This window comes from Botryllus schlosseri, chromosome 7 (assembly GCF_051294905.1).
Source record: "Botryllus schlosseri isolate E-star chromosome 7, Bs_hap1, whole genome shotgun sequence".
Classification (NCBI taxonomy): domain Eukaryota; kingdom Metazoa; phylum Chordata; class Ascidiacea; order Stolidobranchia; family Styelidae; genus Botryllus; species Botryllus schlosseri.
The window spans coordinates 29420959-29426200 of NC_137242.1; the positions used below are offsets into that span (position 1 = coordinate 29420959).

The 5242-nt window shown below is 38.2% G+C and overlaps 1 long non-coding RNA gene across 2 annotated transcripts; it reads left to right on the plus strand.

Moving 5' to 3' along the window:
- Window positions 1-1038: 1038 nt before the first annotated feature.
- LOC145443288 (uncharacterized) lies at window positions 1039-4989 on the plus strand. Of its 2 annotated transcripts, XR_013916377.1 has the most exons (3): window positions 1039-2431; window positions 3737-3922; window positions 4816-4989. It is a non-coding gene; the product is annotated as an uncharacterized LOC145443288 (long non-coding RNA). The 2 variants fall into 2 exon arrangements; XR_013916376.1 differs by lacking the exon at window positions 1039-2431 and having other exon boundaries at window positions 2567-3922.
- The last annotated feature ends 253 nt before the right edge of the window (window positions 4990-5242 follow it).

A 5242-nucleotide genomic window follows, 5' to 3' on the forward strand; every position in this document is an offset into this window, starting at 1 on the left:
AGGATGTCACCGGTGTTGTATATTCGTGTTGTTGCTCTAAGGTCGAATAGTTTTGTTTTCCTCTGATATATATGATCTTCATTATATATATATTCGCTCTTTCGGTAATCTCGCATGTTCAACGAGTATGGTTAATAGTTTTATTCAGAGAATAACTAAATAAGTGATATGTTGTACGTTTAGGAATATGATTATCGATGCGTGACTTCTAGAATATTTCGGCGATTCAAATTTTACGTCATCGCGCCATAAAAAGATTTGAAGCGCAACAGGTCGCAGCCAGGCATAGTTCGCTCTTTCTGTATGGTAAATGCCGTAAATATATAGGAATTGTGACTGACTGAGGTAGCGGGTTAAAGGTATATATGCAGTAGCATATAGCTTATGGGGTATTTCGAATTGCCTGTAGTATATGACGCCTAGAGCTGTTTGACTTTCTGCAAAACAGGTGTAGATAACTATAGAAAAGTTTCAGCTTTTCCAGGTTAGAATTAGAGCTAAACCGTTTTTCCGAATTAGATTACAATTATATTGCTGGCATTTCGCTCTAATTTAGTGAAATTAGACCACTATAATTCGCTTCAAACATCTGAATTACCGGTACCTATACCTACGGTATATCATAATATTTATGCTTGAATTTTCTAGGTATATAAGTCATATAGATACATTCCTGTAGAACACTAATTCATGATTTTATAAAAGTTGGTGCAAGAATGGACATTTTCAACTTGATGTTGATTAATGGAGCAAAATTTGATATTTGAGTGCAATCATACCTCGAATCCAGTGACAAGATTATTAATCGTTGAAACCAAACGCAGCTTGATTATGTTGGCCCAGAGAATTTGGCTAGCCAGACCATATTGATGGAATATGGTCACAGTAAGATAATATTTTGGGCTATTTTACATGAACTTTCCAACATTTGATTTGATATGTCCACTAAAACAGTTGTTATTCTGCTTTCGAATAAGACCTTAATTGCTGGTTTCAATGGTAACTGTGTTTGTCAAAGGCTGCAAAGGTAATTTCTTTTCCTTGTTAGATGTTTATTTGTTTGTTTGTGGTGTACATGGTGGTGGTTCGACTACACTGATCATTTTACACCAGGCCGGTTCTTCTTATTATTATTCCGTATCTGCCCGATTACCAGTGAACTCGGCACTTAGTGAATTCGGCCGCACAAACTCGGCACTTGGTGAATTCGGCCGTGGTAGATCTCGTAGCGGTACCGGTCACCATGATTGGTTACTGGAATGTTTGCCGGTGAACTTGGCACTTTGAGTGGTTGTCAATGTTGTACGGCGGTCAGGGCATGCGTAGATCACACAGTCACGGCGTGATTAGATCACAGATTGCGTAATTGCGGGAAATAACGCGACGCTCTTCACTTGGTGAACTCGGCCCTTGGAGGAATTGGCACTAGAACACCTTCGCATTAGAAATGCATTTAGTATGAATGAACAGTATCAAAAAGGAAATTTAAACGTGTCGTGGCTCGTGGTAGATCTCGTAATCTTGGGATCCTTCAACCGTGTTATCGAGACACCCTAATCCCAGAGTGGAATCGTCTCTCCAAAGGCAAAAAAATAATTTATTTTGACGTGATCATGCGAAACATTTGTTGATGAGGAACACTGGCTTGTCGTGATCGATAAACGAAGAAGCGCCGCTTGATGTTCCACAGTTTTGATCTCACATACAACGCCAAGATCCATCTTCTCAAAACTTACACGACACAGGCCCGTGACTCACGCCATCGATTCCAAGCAGACCGCGCGTGGTCGGTATATGAGCACTGTGTTATTTCCCGTGGCTACGCAATCCGTGATCTAATCACGCCGTGACTGCGCGATCTACGGATGCCCTGACCTCCTTACAAGATTGACGAATCACTTGATAATACTATTATTAGTTTGATAATTCATATTAATAGCTGTAAATACACTTCATTTCAAAATTTCCCGAGGGCCGAATTCACCAAGTGCCGAGTTTGTGCGGCCGAATTCACCAAGTGCCGGGTGCATCGGCAACCATCTGCCCACTTACAGCACGGCCCACTCCTAGGCTTTTTAAGACATGGCTATGCGAATCAGATGGCGAGGAGGAGCCTAGATAAACGGCCAACACTTCGGTAGGAATTATGGAGTCGACGTGTCACGCTAGAACCCGCAATTCATTGGTGTTTAGCTATAATGGAACGTACCACTACGTTTCCTCGCCATACCTTGTAAAATGAGACCGTAGCATTTGGCATTTCGTGTGGCAATTGACTTTTGTGTGGAAAATTGTGTTCGTTTTAGAACTTATCCGAAACTTTTATTCCGCCATAGATTGTATATGATAAAACAATATCGGAATTGATCCTAGAAGAATTCCAAAGCAACTCACCACAAAGGAGGATTCAAAGAAGTTTGCAAGAGATGTGGTATGTTGAATCTGTTTTGGTATTTTTAAATAGGCCTACTTTGTTGTGCCGATAGCAGACAGTACGGTATATATAAACGTAAGATGTGGAAGCTATCAAGGTGTTTGTAGAAATTCAGTCAGTCAAAGTGGACGATCGTATTGCTTGGATTATATTTAGGCTTATTTTAGCATCTTTGAGATGCAACTCTAAACGTGGACGGTCATGAACAGTAGGGCTCTTCAAAAATGACTTTTTTTCTCAAATCGTACTGGCTACTTGATAAAATTGTTAGGTTACCTAATTTAAGCCTACAAACAAAATATGGTTCAAATCCAGCCAGTATCCGCTTTGCTACAAGAGAAGAAAGTTCCTATTTATTATATAAAAATGAATAATAAAAAATTTGAAGATTTTCTGTTAACCCCATGAAAGTGTTAGGCTGTCTATAGAAACGATGCTCACCAAATTTGGTTCAATTCCAACCAGTGGAAGCGGAGTTATTGCTGTCGAAAAATTTGGATTTTAATAAAATAGTACTTACGGTGAGCACAACTTTAATAAGTAAACAAAGAATCGGTCACCGTAAATACTATTTTATTCAAATCCAAATTTTTCGACGGCAATATCTCCGCTTCCACTGGTTGGAATTGAACCAAATTTGGTGAGCATCGTTTCTATAGACAGCCTAACACTTTCATGGGGTGAACAGAAAATTTTCAAATTTTTATTACCTATTTATTTTTATATAATGAATAGAAACTTTCTTCTCCTGTAGCAAAGCGGTTACTGGCTGGAATTGAACCAAATTTTGTGTTTAGGCTTAAATTAGGTAACCTAACAATTTTATCAAGTAGCCAGAACGATTTGAGAAAAAAAGTCATATTTTAAGAGCCCTAATGTCCATGTCAGAGAAACGTTTTAGGGTAGGCCTACTCATATGTCTCGCAGCGTTCTCTACATAATTGTCAATTGCGATACAAACTGTTTGCTTGTATTGGTAAAGCCATCCAACTTCGAATTGTAAAATGTTGGGAGTCTTGATATCAAATTTTTGAAAGGTGCACTTTGAGAAGATTTCGGAATCTGTCAAATTATACAAAAATTTAGCAAATTCTTTGACATATTTCATCTATTTGGGACTCGATCAACGTAAAAGAATTGGTAATCATTTTATACAATATATTGTATTTGTAGTTGAAGTATAGTAATAATTCTTATGGTTACCGCACTTGTAACGATTCACGGCCATAACTGGAATAATTAGAATGATGTAACTTTCAAATTGTCATGCATTTTGCAACAACATTGTTCTCAATTTTCAAGGTGCTGACCATTCGAGGAAGAATCACCCACCGGGAATTCACGATCCGTAAATGCGGCCGACTGTTTCTCTCCTCAAGCGGAAGCGACAGAGAAGAGGAACGAAGAGAAAAAAGGAGCAGAAGTAGCAAGAGTGTGACAAGTCGCGTCCGTTCGCTTTAATGCGTATTTCCATCCGCGAAGTAGTAGGTGGGAAAACTAATGGGCGTTTGGTTAGGGCTTATATAAGGTTGACTCCAGCGCTGTATTTGCTAAATGTTGCTATGAAATAGGGGTGGTGTCATTTGGTATCAATATTGACTATTGAAAGACCATTTGTTAGTGGTCATGGATTTGTTCGGCCAGTATGCAGTAATTTCTGATGGTCACATCCCGGGCTTCTGTTCTCTAACCCCTCATGATTGTTATTCTGCTTCTAGTAAGACTGTCGATTCTAAAGTTTTATCGTATCATTTGTCGGAGGTTTTGCTCGCTTTATTTACAACGTTTTGCTCTCTGCTAGGTCAATTACTGGCTGAGTATCACTACAGCCTAAGAAACTGCACTAATTCTCATTTTAATGTCTTGCTGGTTATCTTGCTGTCAATTCTAATAATTTATTAATGTCTATACCAGTGCCGCCACTCAAATGTTTTGTTCTCTGTACACAATATTGTTAGGTCTTCAGCTTTCCAGGCAGAGTATCATTCCACTTTCTAGACTTGAGTATATATCTCTCCAACTAGCTGCCAAATAACTGATTCATTTGGATTGTTGAATTGATCATTTTGGACAGAATGTGAAGAAATTTTAGTCAAGAATTCTTTTTGTGTTAGTGGCTGTTTTCAAAGAGTGCTGAAGTAGTCATCGTTGATCTTGATAATCAAGTAGAAGTGACGATTGAAGTCAGTTCTCTAGTCATATAATATTAAAAAATATAATAATAAAACTTGAAAACTTGAGTGGAAATAGTTCAGAATCGAATCCATTTTAGTAAGTATGGGCGAAAAAAATGTAGGAGTCATTCGTTAGTCGCTACCTCTGCCATTTTCGCAGTACGAATGTCTTAGCTATTAATCATCATTTTCATTTTGTTTCTGCAGGGTGTTGAAAAAAAAGGCCGCATGCTGGTTATTTAACTGGCTCATCAGAAGATGAAACCTGATGATAAGGACTGTTTTCACTTTCTTTCTAAAGACATTCGTTCGTTTGTTCGTTTTATTTTTTACAACGGCATTATTGCCAATTCGTTTGAAATTAAATTATCACAAATGTGATTAATATGTAGTAAATAATGTGGTGTGTGTACGCAGCCGTGATCAGGTTAAGCCCATAGTGGTAGAAAACAGGTTATTATATCAGGATCTTCTTCTTCTAACGTAGGATCTACATTCTACTCACCATGTTTAAAGGCTGTAGCATCTGCATAATATTTACATTATTGAAGGACATGGAAAAGACGTTGAATTGAGTCGACACAAAATCCCCCTTTCTACGACCTGCCGAGATCTAATATCTACTATATCGGCT